We start from the raw sequence: 19385 nt of genomic DNA on the forward strand, positions 1-19385 counted from the left end.
GGGAGCTGACTCCCAGGTGGGGTGCTTCCACACACATACTGAACACCCAGCATGTGCCAGATATGGGTCTAGGGGCTCAACACACAGTGTGGACAAGAAGGGCCCTTGCCCAGGCTCAGGGGGCTGCCACTGTCTGAGGGGACATACAGGACAAACAAGCAAATTGGTGTGTCCAGGCTGACTTCCCAGAGGGGATCATTTGTGTCTGGTTTCCCAGACATCACACCCACACAACAACCCTCCACAGTGAGGGGTCCCTGATACTGAACCCATGCTTTCAGGATGCCTGAACCCCATCACTCTCCTCATCTCTGCTGATACTGTCCTGCGAGCCAGGAGGGGGCTCTCTGGTTTGGGTAACACAGGGCAAGTCTCCCTGGACCTGGGGGTAATTGCATAGTTGGGAGAATCTGGGTCTCATAGGAGATAACAGTGATGGCTGTTTCACTGAATAGTGAGTCATCATTAGTTGATTAGTTAGCGCCTCATCATTAGTTCAGGTTGGGTCATGTGCCATGAACACCGGGGTGTGGGCAGGGACATGGGTCAGGCAGCAGCTCGGCTCCCTGTCCAGCTGATGTTCCTCCAGCTTTAGGCACTGTGGAGAGCGGATTATAGTGCGCCTCGACTATGCTGTGTCTTTGCCTAGATATTTCTTTGCTTTCACTAGTCTGTGCCTCTCAATGTGCAGAAACAGGGAAAGTTTGAGATAGGGAACCTCTCAGGGCAAAAGTCCTGGTGGGAGGATCTATACATGCCGAAAACAGCAAGTGCAGAGACAGCAACAGGTGTTATGGCTAGAGTAGCAGCAATACTCAGACTTTCCATGACTCTCTCTCTGGGAATCCAGTATCTGCTGAAAACAGCCGGCAGAATTCATGGCCTGATTAGCAGAACCTGCTAGACCAACTTGACAGGAAGGTAAATGAGAACAGAAACTAGAGTTCAGATGCTTTGATCATGGGGAAAAAATGGAGTCCCCCAGGCACAGCTCCTATTCTCTCCCCCTGAGCTTGTGCCAGACCTTGATGGATCCCAAATGCACATGTCCACCAGGACACCCCACGACATACTCAACCGCCTACCCTGAGCCTGCTCCTCCATAAGGGTGAGACTGCACTGTACAAGGCACCGGATGTCATGAGGGGCTGTCCCTCCAGGCCTGCTCTGCTCCGGGTGTGCGTCCCTCTAGGTCTCTCTCTTTCTCTCTACTTGGACTTTGAGTTGTTTTTCCCCATCTTGCTCTGCTCCCAATGCTGCTGCCCTGCGAGGCTCTTGAGGCCTTGCCTCACGGTGGCGACTATATCACACTACGGCATTGCCAAAGCTTATGGGAAACTTAATTATAATAACAGCACCCAATTGTGCACGTACTGAAAACATTTAGGAAGTTCAGGGACCCAGTGGAGAGCAGAATATGGCAAAATCCACCATGAACCAAACCTTGATAAAACCTTTGGAAAAATCTATGCAGGAACACATTTGTGTCAGGGTTAGGTATTGTGCAGAGCCCTCTTTGGGTAAGAGTGGCTCCCAGAAGTGGGCTGGGGTTAAGCCCCTTTGCAATTGTCCTTTGGAGCACTATTCCAAACTTCAATTTTGAAGATTGTGTCAGACACAGAGCAATTATGTAGCATCAAACAGAGTGTAACACATAACCCAGGAGGTTTCAGCTGTAACTCATCACTGTCTACACACTAGGATGTCTATGCCTCCCAATGAACCATGGCCTCCTTTCAGATCTCGTGATCAGGACTTACTCCAGACCTGGTAGAATGGAGATGTTTCAGATAAATAGTACGGTCCTTATGAAGTTTTGCTAGCTACTCACATTTCCTTAACACTTGCGGTCATTAAAACCTGGGAACATCACTCTAGGATGAAGAAACCCCCAGTCTTGTGAGCCCACTGAAGATCTAGATACTTAAGAAAAAGACAGAAATTGTATTTTAAAATTTCAGTTTCTATGGCACCCCAAGATTAACTTTGTGGTGAACACTGGACCCTGAGACAACGCACACAGTTATGAACTTTTCTTGGTAATTGCTGCAACCAAACTCTTTTTCTCCTTCCAAAGTGTAGGTAAGGTGTCCAGGATAGCATCTGAAACCACATTTCCTCTGCTCACAACTCTCCCCAATTTGGGAATTTGGTTTTGATTCCATGGGGGGACATTTTTTATTTTGGCTTTAATATTCAATTTTAAGTGAATCTTTTGTCTCTATGCTTTTGCAGGTAGATTTGGCGAACAGACTATTTCAATGAGAATAAAAATGCCTTTCCATCAGGCAGTGGTGAAAAGAATCTAACTTCAGAAAACTATGGTTTGTCCTCATAAGGACTCAGAGAGGAAGCTCTGTGTCTTTGCTGTCAAGAGCAAAAATGCAGTTACACAAGACATTTCATTTGGGTTAGATAAAATCCTAAGGGAGCTGTGTCCGTATGTACATGCCTGCATGTCTTTCCAGTCGAGTCTAATTGTTCTGGCCTCAAGAGGGTATCAAGATGGTGGAAGCTCTTCAATTTGATGTAGTCCCAGCTGTTTATCTTTGCCTTCACTATCACTGCTTTCGGTGATGATTCTTTAAAGATACTACTGAGGGACCTCCCCTGGTGGAGAAGTGGGTGAGCACTCGGCTGGAAGCAGCCCCAGCCTCTGCAGCACTGGTTAGATCCCCGGCTGCCGGCGAGAGGCCCACATGGCAGGCAGACCTCTCCTTCCGCCCATGCTCCCCTCAGCACTGTACTTCGTTGGTCTGCCTGCTCTGCTCTCCGCTCTGGCTCTGGTGAATTCGCTCACCCTCCCAGGCTTCTGACTGTACCCAGTGCTTGTATAAATAAATAAATAAATAAATCTTTAAAAAATAAAATAAAATAAAGAGACTACTGAGGTGCGGTGTTTTGCCTGTATTTCCTTCTATATATTGTATGGCTTCAGGTCTTATGTCTAGTTCTTTAATCTATTTTGAGTTGGTTTTGTGCATGGTGTGAGGTAGTGGTCAAGCTTCATTCTTTTGCATGTAGCCACCCAGTTTTCCCAGCACCATTTAATTATGTTAACCCATGCAATGCAATATTATATAGCAATTCAAAATGATTTATAGGCACATAGGTATTGCTACTGGATGATGTTGGAAATGTGAATGAGGAAAGCAAAGTGCAAAATATTCGTATATTTAGAAATGTTTGTGCATAGGAAGAAGAAAAAAGTCTTAACAATGTTTATATTTCTGCGGTAGGACTAAGGATGATTTAATTTTTCTTCCGTCAAAATTTAAAAAAAAAAAAAAGCTTGAAGACCCTATTCCCGGAGAGGCGCGCGGGCTTATGGGAAACGTCCCGTGAGCATTTTGGTGCCAGCTCCGGAGCCGCTCAGGCCTTCTGCGCATGTGCGCTGTGGTTCCTGGGCGCAGGGTTCAGGGGCCGCGGGGCCTGCGGAGAAGGTTCTGGAGCCTTCTGCGGCTGGAGGCCCAGGCCAGGGCACGGGCGAGGAGCGCGCTGGGGCGGGCGGCCGGGAAGCCCCGCCGGGAGGGCGGGTGGAGGAGGACGCGGCTTTGCTCCTGGCCCCGGGACTCCTGCCCCGTCTCACCAGGGGGAGAGGCGGCGCGGCCGGCGCGGGGACCAGCGACGCCTCATTGCTGGTCTCCGAGGGGGAGGGTCGTGCAGGCTCCGGATGGGCCGACGAAACTGACCCGACACAGCCCAGGTGAGCGCTTCTCTCTCCCCAGGACGTTGTTTGCCGCTGCGGGGTTCGTTGAATCCGGCTGCCATCTGTGGCCAGCGGCCATTTTCACGGGAAACAGCCTGGGGAGGCGCCAGGATCACCCCAAGTGCAGGCCGCGCGGGGCAGGAGCGAGGGCGGATGCCCTTCTCCCGCTCTGCCCGCGGGCAGGTGGGCCTGAGCCGCCGCGGCCCTTGGCGGCCTCCTGGCCTGAGCCTGCAACAGAAGTGGACAGGCATTAGGTTGGGGGGATCTTCTTTCTAAAGACCCTGCGGGCATGGCACATCAACAGGCTGGACTGCACCCCACGAGCCCCTCCTGCCCTGCCTGTGCCCTCTGAAGCACGCTTTGCATTTACAGAAGGCCCAGCTTAGTATGGTCAAGGTGACAGGACGATCCGAGAGCTTCAGATCTTGGTTAAAGATTTTAACTAAAAAGATTTTAAACATAGACGTTCAATCAATGTTTTGCGTGCTTGCAAAGAGAGCAGTTATAAGACGCACCTAGCGGCTCACTTTAGAGAAGTCTCAAGGAATTAGCTGAGGAAAACAGCTAGACAAATTGACAACCATTCAGGAAAGGCTTAACCTGTTTGAGGCTGTAGATCTGAAAGGAATGTGCCTGGTCATAAGCTTCTTACCTACAACTATCCTGTAGTCAGTTGGGTGGAAGACATTTGCATCACAATGGTTAAACAATATTGGACTTGAGAGGAAAATAGCAAATGTGGGATGGTGGCAACAGTTGGTAAATACTCCGGATTTATGTGCCTTGGAAGATGGGTTTTAAATGTGGTCCAGCTTTCTCGGAACAGAGCAGCTCTTGTGAGGTCAGAGGGGGAGCCCAGGGGCCGGAATCCCTCCTAGGACAGCCAGTTGCCTGAGCCTTAGTAGAGAGCCAGGGCCTTGCTGGAAGGAGCAGAGACTCACCTGCTCAGCCAGAAACACCTGGGACCTTCCTGCTAGAATCTCTGTCATATCCAGTGAGGGCGAAACTGTGAACCAACTCTCAGGAGCCCTGTGAACAATGGTTGGGAGAGGAGGCCAAGGCAAAAGGAAAAAAAAAAAGACTCTCTTAGAGACTTGTGAAGGCATCAGGTGGAAGGAAGCTCACACAGGGGAGATAAAGGAAAGCTCCTCCTTTTTCTCTTCATTCTCTGCTCCTTGGAGATTCTGAGCTGCTTGCACACCATGGCAGGATTAGAGTCATGCTAACGCTCCCCATATCCTGGTCTTTCAGAATAATCAGAGGAGGTACTGCGATATAGGTCTTTAATTCTGACCTATTTCTTTGACTAAAAAGACAGGATGTGATGTGGTGGGCAGGAAAGGGGTGTAATATGTTAGGTGCCTGCTTTCAGCCACATGTTTTATTGTGACAGAATCAACAGCAGACACTGAGTTTTTTCATAGCCTGGGCAGGTTTTTGAGATAAGTCAAAACCAAAACCAGATTTTTTTTTTAATCAAAAGATAATTTACAGAACCTATAACCAAAAGTTTGATCATTAAAACGCCCCATTCCTTTTTTTCAGGACCTTGTTGAGATTCTGTGTTTTATAACAGAGAACATAACCGTCCAAGAATATTTTTTTTCCTCAGCATCAGTTGTACTGAAAACATTTTGTTCCAGTCCTGGACTTTTCCTAATTTGCTTAGTTGCTCATTGGGTTGTATACTTTTTTTTTTTTTCTAGGTTAAAGGAGAACATGTACTGTTAACAAATCAGTAGAAATGCTTTTTTTTTTTTTTTTTAAGATTTATTTATTATTGGGCCTCCCCTGGTGGCACAGTCAGAAGCGCGGAGGGTTAGAGAATTCACCAGAGCCAGAGCGGGGAGCAGAACAGGTAGAAGGACCGAAGTACACTGCTGAGGGGAGCAGCGGGCATGGCAGGAGAGGTCTGTGGCACCATGTGGCACCCTCGCCGGCCAGCTGGGGATCGAACCGGAGCTGCAGAGGCTTCGGGCAGCTTCGCAGCCCAGCGCTCAACCCCTGCGCCACCGGGGAGGCCCAGAGATGCTTTTACATTTAAAAAGTAGTGTATCCAAGCACTATATAACAATCCAAAGTTGTGCATGGACATGTGGGTCCCCCTCACTTCTGCCCCTTTTGAAGGCCTCTTCCTTTAGAGGTGTTTTGCCAATGCCTATGTGGAGTGTTCTCTCATGCTCTTCACTTCTTTCTCAGCTGTACCCTCACAGACCCTTGGCCCTTCCAGGACCAGCAAAAAATGATCACATACCAGGTGAGTTGTTTATTTATTCACAGTTTTGCTTAGCATGGTTATGTGAGATTTATAAGATATCTGCAATTCATAGTAAGGAGTAGAAAGAAATAACAGTTAACATCAGGGTAAGTGTAAGTCAGAACTCAGCAAATTACAGTTCCTGGGCCAAATTTAGCCTGCTGCCTTTCCCCTCCCCCCACCATGGGCAACAAACTAAATAATTTTAGATGGTTGAGAACCAAAAGGAATGTTTTATGATGTGAAAATTATACAATAACAAAGTTTTATTGGGACACGCCATGCTCAATTTTTTATGACTGTGACTGCTCTTGCATTTCGAGGCAGATTTGAGTGGTGTGACAGACTGTTCAACTCAAAAGCCTAAATTTACTGTGTGGCCACTTACCATATATTCGGGCAGAATGCCATGTAGGTCAGTGCAGGTCTCCCAACTTACTGAGTTGTGAACATAAAAACATTTCTTGGTGGGCTCCATTAGGTGACTTTGTGAACCTTCCAATGATGATTATGCAGTTACCTAAAGAAGTGATAGAAGTAAAGTGACCAATTCTTGTTTAATCCAGGGGAAATGGAAAGAGATGTCAAAAGTATGTGATGACGTGATTCAAATGAAGTGTGCCGACATAAGGACTCATGGTTGTTTAAAGAAGGGGTGAGGCTGTGTAGGCCCCAGGTGATCTAGGGTGGTGAGTAGGGGGAGGTAGGCTCTGCCCTGGGAAATGGGCAGAATCTGAAGCTTTGCAGAGTCTGACAAAAGATTCCACTTGTAAAAATTGTGGTCAGGGCCTCCCCGGTGGCGCAGCCGTTGAGCACTGGGTGGCGAAACAGCCCTCAGCCTCTGCAACACCGGTTCGATCCCCGGCTGCTCCCTGGCCACCGGAGGAGCGTCTCACATGTCGCACAGGCCTCTCCTGCCGCCCGCTGCTCTCCTCAGCAGTGTACTTCGGTCCTTCTGCCTGCTCTGCTCCCCACTCTGGCTCTGTTGAATTCTCTCACCCTCCCGCACTTCAGACTGTACCCAGTGCTTGTATGTATAAATAAATAAACAAATCTTTAAAAAAAAATTGTGGTAAAATACATATTAACGTGAATGCACATTTTAACCATTTTAAAGTGTGGCATTCAGTGACACTGAAAACATTTCCAGTGTTGTGCAACTGTAACCATCGTTTATCTGAAGGTAATCTTATTGATGACCTCTATTTTTTTTTCATTTTTATTTATTTATTTATTTTTTAAATAATAAATTGTATTTTTATATTCCCCATACATTTGCAACCCCGCCCCATTCTGACCCCAATCCCTCCCCTCCCACCCCATTCCCCAAAAACTGTCTCTGGTTCATAGTTTTTTGTTGATTTGATTTTCACTTTCTTATAGTTATTCATTTTCCTGGTCCCTTATTTAAGTTCTCTAGATTCCTGCTATGAGTGAGACCATCCGGTATTTTTCTTTTTCTTTCTGGCTTATTTCACTGAGTATGATCCCTTCCAGCGCCAATCATGTCGCTGCAAATTGCATGTGTTTATCTTTTTGAATGCTGAGTAATATTCCATGGTATATATGTACCACATCTTCTTGATCCAGTCATCTATTTTTGGGCATTTGGGCTGTTTCCAAAGCTTAACTATTGTAAATTGTGCTGCTATAAACATAGGGATGCAGGTGTTCTTTGGAATTGATGTTTCTGTGTCCTTTGGGTAAATACCTAGGAGTGGAATTGCTGGATCATATGGAAGCTCTATGTTTAGTAGGTCCAGAAATCTCCACACAGCTCTCCATAGTGGTTGGACCAGTTTGCACTCCCACCAACAGTGCAGAAGAGTTCCTTTTTCTCCACACCCTCGCCAGCATTTGTTGTTGCTAGTTTTTTTAATATGTGCCATTCTCACTGGATAATTTTCTTTGTTGTTGTTGAGTTTCATCACCTCTTTGTAGATTTTTGTGATCAGTCCTTTACCATTAGTGTTGTGTGCAAAAATGTTCTCCCAGTTGGTGGGGTTTCACTTTGTTTTGGTTATTGTCTCTTTTGCTGTGCAGAAACTCTTTAATTTGATGTAGTCCCAGCTGTTTATCTTTGCCTTCACTATCACTGCTTTGAGTGATGTGTCTGTAAAGATTTCTTTGATGTGCATGTCATGTAGTGTTTCGCCTATATTTTCTTCTATGTATTTTATGGTTTCAGGTCTTAAGTCTAGTTCTTTAATCCATTTTAAATTGGTTTGAGTTGGTTTTTGTGCACAGTGTGAGGTAGTGATCAAGCTTCATTCTTTTGCATGTAGCAACCCAGTTTCCCCAGCACCATTTATTGAACAAACTTTCTTTGCTCCAATGCATAGTATTTGCTCCTTTGTCAAATATTATTGACCATAAATCTGTGGGTTTATTTCTGGATTTTCTATTCAATTCCATTGGTCTGTATTTCTGTTCTTGTTCCAATACCATGCAGTTTTGATGATTATGGCTTTTTAGTATAGTTTGAAGTCTGGGAGTGTGATGCCTCCATTCCCTTCTTTTTTCTTCAGGAGAGCTTTGGCTATTCGGGGTTTTTTGTAATTCCATATGAATTTAATCAATAATTGTTCTAATTCTTTGAAGAATGACATTTAGATTTTGATTGGAATAGCACTGAATCTGTATATTGCTTTTGGTAGGATGGCAATTTTAATAATGTTTATTCTTCCAATCCATGAGCAGGGGATGTCTTTCCATTTCTTTGTGTCTTCTTCTATTTCTTTTAACAGTGTTTTATAGTTTTCTTTGTATAGGTCCTTTACCACTTTTGTTAGATTTATTCCCATGTATTTGATTTTTTTTGTTTCGATAATAAAAGGGATGCTTTTTTTTTAATTTCTTCTTCTTCAGATTTATTGTGTATAGGAAGGCTACTGACTTTTGCGTGTTGATTTTGTATCCTGTCACTTTACTGAACTGATTGATGAGTTGAATTTGTTTTTCTGTGGAGTTTTTGGGGTTCTCTATGTATATTATCATATCATCTGCAAATAGTGATAGTTTGACTTCTTCTTTTCCTATTTGGATTCCTTGGATGTCTTTCTCTTGTCTTATTGCTCTGGCTAGGACTTCCAGTATTATATTGAAAAGCAGTGGTGAGAGTGGACATCCTTGTCTTGTTCCAGATCTTAATGGAATTGCTTTCAGCTTTTCACCATTGAGAATGATACTGGCTGTTGGCTTGTCATAGATGGCCTTTATGATGTTGAGGTATGTTCCTTGTATCCCAAGAATTTCAAGGGCTTTTATCATGAATGGGTGTTGCACTTTTTCGAAAGCTTTCTCAGCATCTATTGATATTATCATATGGTTTTTATATTTCTTTTTGTTGATGTGTTGGATAACGTCGATTGATTTTCGGATGTTAAACCATCCTTGTGTCCCTGGAATGAATCCTACTTGGTCGTGGTGAATTATCTTATGGATACATTGTTGGATTCTGATAGCTAAAATTTTATTGAGGATTTTTGCATCAGTGTTCATTAGGGAGATTGGCCTGTAGTTTTCCTTTTTTGTGTTGTCCTTATTCGGTTTTGGTATTAGTGTAATGTTGGCTTCATAGAACATGTTTGGTATTGTCCCTTCCTTCTCAATTTTTTGGAAGAGTTTGTGAAGGATAGGCACAAATTTGTCTCTGAATGTTTGGTAGAATTCATTTGTAAATCCATCAGGTCCTGGGCTTTTGTTTTTGGGGAGCTTTTTGATTACCATTTCAATTTTGCTGCTTGTAATTGGTCTATTTAGGTGTTCTTCTTTATCTAGCTTTGGGTGATTGTAGAGTTGTAAGAATTTGTCCATCACCTCCAGATTGTTGAACTTGTTTCCATATAACTGTTCATAGTAGTTACTGATTATTCTTTTGATTTCTGCTGTGTCCGTTGTGATTTCTCCTCTTTCATTTATGATCCTGTTTATTTGTGCTTACTCCCTTTTTTCCTTTGTGAGCCTGGCTAGGGGTTTGTCTATTTTATTGATTTTTTCGAAGAACCAGCTCTTGGTTTCATTGATCTTTTGGATTGTTTTTTTAGTTTCGATTTCATTTATTTCTGCTTTGGTTTTTATTATTTCTTTTCTTCTACTGGTTTTGGGTTTTTTTCTGTTGTTCTTTTTCTAGATCTTTGAGCTTCAAGATTAGGTTGTTTCTTTGAGTTCTTTCTTGTTTCTTGATGTGAGCTTCTATTGCTATATATTTTTCTCTTATTACTGCTTTTGCTGCATCCCATACATTTAGGATATTGGTGTCCTCCTTGTCATTCAATTCAAAGAATTTTTTAATTTCTTCTTTGATCTCCTCATTAGTCCAGTGGTCTTCCAGTAGTGTGGTTTTTTAATCTCCATGAGGTAGGAGAGTTCCTTGCCTTCTTTTTATGGTTTATTTCTACTTTGATGCCTTCATGGTCAGAAAAGTTGGTTGGTATGATTTCAGTCTTGGTGTATCTGTTGATGTTTGTCTTGTGCCCCAGTATGTGATCGATCCTGGAGAATGATCTATGTGCGCTTGAGAAAACTGTGTACTCCGTTTTTTTGGGGTTTAGTGTTCTATAGATGTCTGTTAAGCCCAAATGCTCTAGGTCCTTATTTAGAGCTTTAGTTTCTTTTCTTATTTTTTGTCTTGTTGATCTATCCATTGTTGATAGTAGTGTGTTGAAGTCTCCCACTACGTATGTGTTTTCTCTGATATCTGTTTTCAGAGATGACAACAGTTGTCTGATATATTTTGGTGCTCATTCGTTTGGTGAGTATATGTTAATGAGTGTTATTTCTTCTTGAAGTATTGTCCCCTTGATCATAATGTAGTGACCGTTGGGGTCTCTTTTTATTTTTTTTTGAGTTTGAAATCTGTTTTATCTGATATAAGTATAGCTGTTCCTGCTTTCTTTTTTGGTCCATTTGCTTGTAGGATTGCTTTCCATCCTTTAACTTTGAGTCTATTTTTATCTTTTGTAGCTAAATGTGTTTCCTGGAGACAGCAAAAGGTTGGGTTTTGTTTCTTAATCCAGGCTGCAACTCTGTGTCTTTTTATTGAAGAGTTTAGTCCATTTACATTTAGAGTTAATATTGATATGTTAGCATCTGTATTTGCCATTGTGTTTGTTTTTCCTTTTATTTTATTTATTTATTCTTTTAATAACTTTTTTTTTTGGCCTTCTTTTGTTGTTATTCGTCCCTCTGAGGTCCTGTCTTTAGGACTCCTTGTAGTATTTTTTGGAGTGGGGGTTTAGTCGTAACGATATTCCAGAGTTTCTGTTTGTCTGGGAAGGTCCTTAATCTTTCTTCATAGACAAGGAGAGCTTTGCGGGATAGAGTATTCTTGGTTGGCATCTCTTTTCTTGGAGTCTGTTGACTATGTCCCTCCACTGTCTCCTTGCCCGCAGTGTTTCTTCAGAGAAGTCTGATGTCAGCCTGATTGGTTTTCCTTTGAATGTTATCTGTTTCTTCCCTCTTGTCAGCTTCATTATTTTTTCCTTGTCCTGGATTCTTGGGAGCTTTACTATTATGTGTCTTGCTGTATTTTTCCTTTCGTTGTGGAAGTTTGGTGTTCTTCCTGCTTCTTGTATATCAATTTTCAGCTCCTTCTTCACATTTGGGAAGTTCTCTTCAATTATCTCTTTGAATATTTCTCTGTTCCTACATCTTTCTCCTCTCCTTTTGGTATTCCTATAACTCTTATATTTCCTTTCCTCATGGAGTCAGATAGTTCCCAAAGTCTTTCTTCGTTCTTTTTCCTTTGTACATCTCTTTCCTTTCTGTTTTGGTTCTTTTTATTTCTGTGTCTTCAAGAGTACTTATTCATTTTTCCATTTCATCTATTCTGCTTTCATTGCTTTTCCCAGAGTCCTTTAGTTCCTCTATTAATTCTTTGATCTCCTGCATTTCTTTTGCTTCCCTCTTTAGGGACTCAATTTCATTCTTCTGACCATTGTTTTCCCTCTTTAGGGACTCAATTTCCTTCTTCTGATCATTGTTTTCCTTTATGAGTTCTGTCATTTTTTTAATCACGGCAATTTTAAATTCTCTTTCTGGAAGGTTCAGAGTTCTTCCAAGTTACTGTTATTGCATTCTGGGGGGTGGTTTTCTTTTCGTGGTGTGCTTTTTTCCTGAGGAGTTGTTAGGTTCTGTGTGGTTCTTCTACTCCCTACTGTCTGTTTTCTAATTTGTCGTATGCATTGGGACACTGTGTTGCTGGGACTGTCCGGCATCTTGGGTGAGCTTCTCTGCTCCCCTCTGGCTCCTCCAGGAGCCATCTGTTGGATCAAGCAGTGTTCACTGAAGAAAGGTCCGTGTTCTAAAATGCCGATGTGGGGACACACTCCCCTGTGCACTTGCTCTGCTCCGGTGGTGGGTTCCCGCCCCCCCTCTGGGTTTGGACTGCAGGCCAGAAGGTGCCTGGCATGGGCGAGCTTCCCCTCTCACCTCTGGCTCCTGAGGGAGCCTTCTGCAGGCAGTCTTTACTGAAGAAATGTCCCTGTTCTAAAGTGGCGATGCGAGATGCACTCCCTGCGCATCCGGTCTCAGGCACGGTCTTCTGTGCACCCGGTCTGCCCCGGCCGTGGGTGCCCGCTCCCCCTGTGGGCACAGACTGCTGGTCTGAATGGACCTGGGGTGGGCTAACTTCCCAGCTGGCCACGCCGCTTTCAAGCTGACTTTTCTGAAGAAAGGTGTTAGTGACTTTTTTTCTGGTCGCTAGGTGGCACCAGAGATCTCTCCTATTGTTCTTGGGGAGCTGCCTTTTTCACCCTGTGGGACAGGGAACAGAGTGGGAATGGTAGGGAAAACCTCAACGGCTTTGGGGTGCTGTGTCTGCCTTGTGCCCCACCGATGTGGAGGACCCACGTCCCGAATTTTGTGCCCTGGGTCTCACTTCCAAAGCCCTCAGTTCCAGGACGCGGGCTGTAGCCCAGTTCAGTGGCTGAAGCAATGGCGCCTTTTGCACCCCGCTCCCGTGTCTGGGCGCCTGGTTCCTGATTACTCAGTGAGGGACTTTCACCTCATTGAGGGCCCCCGCGCATCTCCCCACAAGCCTAGGTCGCAGGCGCGGGGACCTGGGCAGCCGCGATCCCGATTCTCGTTTGCTTTTCCAGCGTGCTGCTTTTCCGCGCATGTTACTCGCAGCGTCTCCTAGCCGCCATGTTGCTCCACCCTCACGCTTATTGATGACCTCTTAAAGGTGATGATTTGCTTCTTTCTTTCTACTTTTAAAATTTGCTCTTTGTCTTTTTTTTTTTTAATAATTTTTTAAAGATTTATTTATTTATTTATACAAGCACTGGGTACAGTCAGAAGTGCGGGAGGGTGAGAGAATTCACCAGAGCCAGAGCGGGGAGCAGGACAGGCAGACGGATGAAATACCCTGCTGAGGAGAGCAGCAGGCAGCAGGAGAGGTCTGCGCACCATGTGGGACCCTCACCGGGCAGCTGGGGATCGAACCGGTGCTGCAGAGGCTATGGGCAGCTTAGCAACCCAGTGCTCAACTGCTGCGCCACCAGGGAGGCCCTGCTCTTTTTCTTTTGAAAGTTTGAGTATAATGTATGTTGGTGTGGGTTTCTCTGTACATGTTATTTGACTGGAGTTTGTTGGACTGCTCATATTTCTGCTCACAGTTTCTGCATGCTCACATTCATGTATTTCATCAAAAATTTAAAGGATTCACTAGAATATTATTTCTTCGAATATCATTTGTTACTTGAATTTCTTCAAATATTCTCTATACCCCTTTCTCTCACCTCCTTCTTGGTTCTCCTCCTCTAATGGTTATTTTGTTTTGTTCATTTGTGTCTCACAGGTTCATTTGGTTCTGTTCACTTTTTTTAAAAAAGATTTATTTATACATAGAAGAACCGGGGTGCAGGCCAGGTGTGCGGGAGAGTGAGAGGATTCACCAGAGTTAAGAGTGGGGAACAGAACAGGCAGATTGACTGAAATACACTGCTTAGGGAAGCATTGGGGGAGGCAGGTGAGGTCTGCTGCACCATGTGGGTATCTCCCCAGCATGCCAGGATCGAACCCGCACTACAGAGGCTGTGGACAGCTTCACAGCGCTGTGCTCAACCGCCTGTGCCACCAGGGATGCCCTGTTTACTATTCTTCAGTCTTTTTTCTTTCTTCTCCTAAGCCTCAAATGTTATTTATTGTTGATATAAAAATCTGCCTGGTTGTGTGTGTTGGTTTGGTTCTTCGTGACTTTGATGAATTAATTTATTAGATCTGTAGCCTTTTTATTTTGGTGACTCTTTAGAATGTTCTCTGTACATTGGATAACATATGCAAAAATATTTCTGCCTTTTGTTTTTGAGTTCCCGGTCTCTCGCATTAAGTTTCCAGTTTGTTGTAAAATTCTGTTTCTCCTTTCAAATGTATCAGTGTTTGTGGTATATGAGTTGGTTCTCTCTTCTTTAGCCCTTACATATTTATGATTGATCTAGTTCCTTCATGAATTGCCAGTGTATAATGTCTTTCTTTAGCTCATGGAATAGATTTTCACTCACAGTGTACTTTTTTCCTGACATTAGTATAATTGTCCAGTACTGTTTTGGTTACTATTTGCATAGATATGTTTTTTTCATTCTTTTACTTTTCACTTTCTATAACTTTGAGTCCAAAAATATTCTCTTATAGACAGCACATACTTGGATCATATTTTTGTTTGTTATTATCCATTCTGACAATCGCTCTATTTTGATTCCGGTGAGTTTAATCCATTTACATTTAAAGTAATTATTCATATTTAAGTTTTCTAGATTCCTGCTATGAGTGAGACCATCTGGTATTTTTCTTTTTCTTTCTGGCTTATTTCGCTGAGCATGATCCCTTCCAGCGCCATCCATTTGCTGCAAATTGCGTGTGTTTATCTTTTTTGAATGCTGAATAATGGGACCAGGAAAAAGAATAACTATAAGAAAGAAAATATCAAAATCTACAAACAACTATGAACCAGAGACACTCTATAGGGGGTGGGGGGCAGGGAAAGGAGGGCTTGGGGTCAAAATAAGGGGGTTGTAATATTATGGGGAATATAAAAATAAAATTTAAATAAAAAAATTATAACTTTTTAAAAAACTCAAAAAAATAAATTAAATACTAGTATTTAAACTAGTATTTAAATTAAAACTAGTATTTAAATTAAAAAAAGTCAGAAAAAGAAAAAAAAAATTATTCATAAATGCTGACTTCTGCAATTGTGCTATTTCTTTTCTGTATACATTATACCAGTATTGTCCCTAAAATTTTTCATTTGTGCTTTCTTTTCTTTTCAGTTGATTTGTTTGTGCACTGATTTGATTCACTTTTCATTTCCTTTTGTGTACATATTTACATATTGGAGGCTGTCCAGGGGATTACTATTAACTATGAAATTTATAATAATCTAGTTTGAATTGAAAGAACACAATTTCAATTGTATAAAAAGAACTTTACTCCTGACTCAGCACTCAGGAGGAGATGCACACCCCAGTCTGGGACATGTAGGACCCAGATCTTCAATGCAGGCCCCTAGCTGCACCCAGGAATTGCATTCTGTGAGCCTCTAGTGGGCTCTGAGACTTGGGACGCTGATTGTGAAGGACCCACTAGACGGGGGACTGCTGTCAGCTACAAGGCATTCATTCTCTATTTTTCATAGCATGATTATATAAGAATTGTGAACAAAGACATCTGTGTTTTATCATAAGTCAGAGAAAGCCAAAACAACCTTGCCTCGCATGCCATGTACTTGAGTTCATACACACCATGTGTGTGAGCCCTTGGGTTTATGGGACATGCCTGTCCTTGTGAGCCTCTGTTGCTAAGTTATGACTGAGGAGACTTCCAAGGATGAAGCACATTTGGGGCGTCCCTCCCAGGTGGTTATCTGCCCTGGTACACGCGAGTTTTCTCAGCGTTTGGGTGAGCCCTTTCCCTTGCCATCCGCAAGTTGCCTCTCGATCATCCTTTTGCAACACATTCCATTCAGCGCTAAGCCACTTGCATTTTGGGAGCAGACTCATGACCCAGCCTGGGCTTTGCAGGGCATTGCTCTACATAAGGGATCTTAAGCAACCATCTGATAAGCAGTGTTGATTCCACGTCCAGTCTCTTACTCCTCAGGAGCAGACATGCACATTAGGCCAGGCCTTGCAGAGACTAGCTCTTCAATGCAGGTCCCCAGCCATACCCAGCAACCCACTCAGAACTCAGACATCAGCACCTGAGAAGAAGATGCACACCCAGCCTGGTCCATGCAGGGGCCAGCGCACTTTAATGTGAGTCCCTAACTGCACCAGAATAGTGCAGTCCACTAAGAACTCGACTACCCTTGCCTCTGGAGCAGATGCATGCTCCAGTCTGAACTGTGTAATGCTTTACTCATAACAGGGATCTCCAGCAAGCCCGGGCCTCCCAACCACCAGAAACAGGCCCAGAGCCACCACGACTGGGTGAAGTAAGGTCACAGAAATTCAGCCTCACAACCCAGTGCCCTCCACCACCCTTTCCAGAGACACCAAAACAAGGCCCAGATATGCTTTTGGGGAAGGCCCTATAAGATCCCAGTAGTTGTAGTCACCATCAAGCAAATGCCTATAACAGTGGGAGAGAAGGACTCATACGCAATAAAATCACGAATTACAGCAGTGCCAAACCAAGCAAAAAATAGGGAGAAAGATGAATACAAATGACACAGCTCTTGTGGGAAGAGTACACCACAGAGAGAAAACAAAACCCTTGAGCCAAACCACAAAGACATAGAAAAGCTTTTTCACCTATCAAACATAGAATTCAAGATGGCCAGGGTTAAGAAAATTCAAGAATTGGGATAATGCAAAAAAAAAAATTCAAAAAGATAAGAATGCTATATGAGGAGCACAATAAACAAGCAAGATTGAAACTTAGCCTTTAAAAGAAGATAATAGAGTTGCAGGAGGAAGCAAAAATTTTAGGAGAAAGCCATAGAGATAGAATAAATCAAATGGAAGCATGAATCAGTGATCTCAAAGATGATAAAGGGGTAAGAAGCAAGATAGAAAAAGAGAAACAAAGACACCAGACTGAATAAACACTTCGTGAATTATCTGGCACCATGAGAAAAGTAAATGTAGGAATCATAGGAATCACAGGAGAAAAGAGAGAGAAGGGAACTGAGGATCTGTTTGGGGAAATAGTGGAGAAGAAATTCCCAAACTTGAAGAAGGGACTGAACATAAAAATAGAAGAAGCACGAAGATCACCAAGCCACCTTGCTAAAAGGAAAACTATAGCAAGATGTAGAATGGTAAAACTCGCAAGAGTCCAAGACTAAGAAAAAATAACATGCTGATGATGTGGAAGAAACAGATAACCTATAAAGGAACACCAATTAGGCTAACATTGTATTTTTCTGAGAACCACTAAGGGCAAGGAGAATGGAATGATATATTCAAATAATTCCAATTGAAAAAAAGCCAACCAAGAGTACTCTACTCTGCAAGATTCTCCTTTTTGTATGAGAGAAAGAGGTAAGGACCATCTCAAACAAAGAAAATCTTAGGGCGTTTGCATCCACTAAACACCCCCTCCCTCCAAAAAATATTAAAAGAAGCATTAGGATCTAAAATGAAGAGAGGAACAAACAAACAATTAAAGAAGAAATCAAAAGAACCACAAGCTCGGGACAAAATGGCAGTGATGGACTTTCACATATCAATAATCACTCTAAACGTTAATGGACTCAACAATATAAAGACACAGAGTACATAGTTGAATCAGGAATCAGAATTAAATTGCTGCTGTTTCCAGGAAACACATACATACCAAGGATAAGCATAGACTTAGAGTAAAGGAACAGAAAACAATCCTGACAACAAATGGCACCCAAAGGAAGGAAGGAAAAGCCATACTTATATTAGACACAATAGACTTCTAGCTTAAAAAAGTAAAAAGAGACAAGGATGTTCATTATATATTGATATAAGGAACCATACCAGAGGAGGACAAATACTCATCAATATGTACTCACTAAACAAAGGAGTGCTAAAATACATCAGACAACTATCAGATCTAAAAACAGGCATCAAAGAAAATACATATATGTTTGGAGATTGCAATACCCCACTCTCACCAAGGGGAAAATCAGTGTGACAGAAAGTAAATAAGGACACATTTGCCCTAAACAAAGAAATAGGCCAGCTGGATCTAATAGACATTTACAGGGTACCTCACACCTACCCCGCCTCCTGAAGTGCCCATGGAACCTTCTCTAGGATTGACCACATGCTGGATCACAAGTCAAATATCAACAAGTTGATGAAGATAGAAACCATACCAAGTATCTTGTCTGACCGTAAAGGTACTGAGCTACAAATCAACTACAAAAGGAAAACAAGGAAATGTTTACTACATGGAGACTGAACAGTAGACTACTGTATGATCACTGGGTTAATGAGGAAATCAGAATATACCTTGAGACAAATGATAATGAGGGCACAACCTTTCAGAACATACGGAACAGAGAAAAAGCAGTTCTAAGAAAGAAGTATATAGTGATACAGGCCCACATTAAGAAACTAGAAAAAATGCAAACAACCAACCTTGTTTCCTCATCACAAGGAAGCAAAAGCTTGAGAAATGACTTTGTCAATGGTGGCTCAGCCCTGTTTCTGGTGGCCAGGAGGGCAGAGGGTTGCTGAAGATCACTGATGTAGAAGGAGGCCCTATCAGGCCCTGCTATAGAAGGAGGCCCTATGAGCTCTATGGGGTTTGAGTCTGCTCCTTAGTTGCTGATGGTTGAGCATTGTTGGCATTCATTGGGCAGGTGTGGCTGGAGGCCTGCAGTGAAAAGGAGAGCTGGTACCAATGGGATGAGCCCAAGAAGTTTGCCTTTTCCCCAGTACTTCCTGCCTGCTCTCTGCCACCTTGCAGTACCTATTTCTTGAGCTGCTGGTCCAGGCCATTCAAGCCACATTTCTGCAGCAGAAGAATCACTGCACTCCTGCTACATCACCGGCAACCAGAGCTCTGTGGATCTTCTTGAGACCTTTGTCTTTGATGTTGCCATAACTAAGCTGCCTTGAATCAATACGGTTACTGAAGCTTTCCTTTGAGAATGGAGGAGGAGCCCCAGAAAGACCAGTCAAGAGAACCTCTTCATGGCACAGCCCAGGACTTCAGAGAAGCCTCCCCTCTTCCTGGGTGGTTTGCTGCCTCTAACACCCAAAACTGGCAGTGCTAGAGGAATCAACTACTGATTCAAGAGCCAGAGATCTCGCCACAACCCACCAGCAGCCAAGCTCCAGGAGGGTTTGGAAACTTTCACTTGGGATAACCAGGGGTTGCGAAGCAATGCCAGTAAACAGCAATGTGTGAAAGTGTGTATGAGTTCTTTGCATATCTTGGATATCAGCTCAAGCTGCCCAGAGTGCATGTTTGAGACCATGGAGTTCATATCTCAGC

This window comes from Talpa europaea, assembly GCF_964194135.1.
Source record: "Talpa europaea genome assembly, chromosome: 14".
NCBI lineage: Eukaryota > Metazoa > Chordata > Mammalia > Eulipotyphla > Talpidae > Talpa > Talpa europaea.